The sequence below is a fragment of the Corylus avellana genome, chromosome ca1 (genome assembly GCF_901000735.1).
Source record: "Corylus avellana chromosome ca1, CavTom2PMs-1.0".
NCBI classification, from domain to species: domain Eukaryota; kingdom Viridiplantae; phylum Streptophyta; class Magnoliopsida; order Fagales; family Betulaceae; genus Corylus; species Corylus avellana.
In genome coordinates this window covers 44513593-44515763 of record NC_081541.1, presented here as the reverse complement: position 1 = coordinate 44515763, position 2171 = coordinate 44513593, and the positions used below count along the sequence as shown (strand labels likewise).

General features: G+C 33.0%; 1 pseudogene; it reads left to right on the top strand.

Annotated features, from left to right (window-relative positions):
* LOC132166441 (U-box domain-containing protein 44-like) overlaps window positions 1–2171 on the top strand; it is a 40300-nt pseudogene that overhangs the window by 2172 nt on the left and 35957 nt on the right.

Genomic DNA, 2171 nt, shown 5'->3' with positions numbered 1-2171 from the left:
CTCACAAGTCACATGGTTCCTTTGAAATTTGAATAAATAGAAGTGTGCGGGGGTCGGATTGGGTTGGGTATTGGCTATTTCGAACACCCGACCCGTAACTTGCGGGTATGATTTTTCATACCCGAGACCCGGATACAGTAAACAAAATCCGCCGGGTCTCGGGTTTTGCGGGGCAGGTTGGGCTAACTGAACGGCGGCAAGGTTAGAAAGTGAAGAAAGAAAGAGAGAAGAAGAAAAGGAAGTGAAGAAAGATAGAAGAAGAGAAAAAAAATATATATATATATATATATATATATATATATATATATATATAAAATGTGTGGTGGGATGAGAAGTGGAAAAGGAAGGAAGAAAGAAGAAAAAAGAAAAAAAGAAAAAAAGAAAAGAAAGAAGAAAGATAGTGAAGGTGTGCGGCTGCAAGGTTTGAGAAGTGAAAGAAGGAAAAAAAAAAAAAACCAAAAAGAAGAAGAAAGTGAAGTGTGCGGCGGCTTAGGGTTTTTAATGTTTTAGGGTTAAAGGGTGCGGGGCGGGGTGGGTACCCGGGTTGGTAAAAAAATATACCCGAGACCCACCCTGCCTCGAACGGGTAATCAAGTACCCAACCTAGATCCGCGATTTTAACACTAAAATTCGGTCTTTGCAGGGCGGGTTGGGTCAGATGGCCGGGTTGGGTATTGCGAGTTTGGGCAGGTTTTGTTCACCCCTAATGGTAAATGCTACTTTGATGTTTGTTTGTAAATATGATAAGTATCATGTAAATTGTTATGTGGCAATTCATGTTTTACTTACTAATACAGTAAGTACCATGTAGATTGACACATTGTTTGGAAAATCACATTTTTAATGAAGAAATGTTACAAATTCATCTATTGTCCATCTTTTGTGCAAATCCACCATTAAATCTACGCAACACACATGTGATCCATTAGATTCAATAATAGATTTGTCTATCTCTTGTACAGAGATGGGGAAGATGACAACAAAATATTTTTCTTTTTAATATGATTAATAGGACATGTGACATATGTTATTGGAGCACGTGAATAAATTTTCTGCTACTCAGCTCGAAGAATTTCTTTATCAAAGCAAAAATAACTCCACCTCCAATAGATGGGTTGCTGTTTATTATAATCGCATTATGTGTCCCAAATGCAGTGCTTAAGATCCCACATATAGTTTTCAAGATGCCACATCCCATAATAGTATGGCCATGTTGTGTACAGTGAATTTACCATACTTATCTCTTTATTGTTTGGTTATTTCACCCATAATTAAGAGAATTATAATAAAAATCGTAGTATATTTTAAACATTTTGGATTAAATTTTTAGCAATTTTACTGTTTAAATTGCTAGTAATTATTATAATAAATATAAAAGAGTCATTATGAGACCTACCTATTTGATCAATCAATAGGCCGGTGGAAATATGAACAACAAATTGCTGGAGATGGACTATTCAAACATTTTGCCTTGTTCTTATAGGTTCTGCTGGTCAGCGAATTTATGATATTGAGTACCACATTTATAGGTCCAACTCCTAACCAATATGGGCCATATCTGCAAGAACCATCTTTTTCTTTGTTAGTTAAATGAAAGTCCTTATTATTTGCCAGTGGATCCTACTTCCCATTAATGAATATGATCAAAATTTATTGTATAATCTAATGATATTGGACCCTTTTTTTTTTAAATAATAATAATAATAATAATAATAAAAATTATTAAAAAAAAAAACAAGAGAGAGAGTTATCAGTATCACTGTGCATTGGGGATTGAAGCCTGTTTACAACAACGAAAAATAAATAAATAAATTATAAGTACAATGGCACAGAAAAATCAAGTTTAGCTCTCACTTGCTTTTCTTTATTTTAAGGCAAAAATACAAAATGATGTGTAATAAGCTCCCTAATGATTAAAAAGTGACTTAGGGCTTATTTGGGTGTGCACTTAAGGAGCTTAAAAGTACGTTTAACACTAAAAAAATTTATTTGAAGAAAAAAAGTAGTCGTTTGATAAAAAAAAATTGAAAACGCTTTTAAAAGTCTAAAAAGCCTAAAAATGGTCAAAACACATTTGTCAAAAGCTTCAAAATAAAGTTTTAGCCAAAAAAGATTTTTTTTTTTTACTTAAAAACTTTATTTTTCAAACACAATTCCAAACATACTTTTAA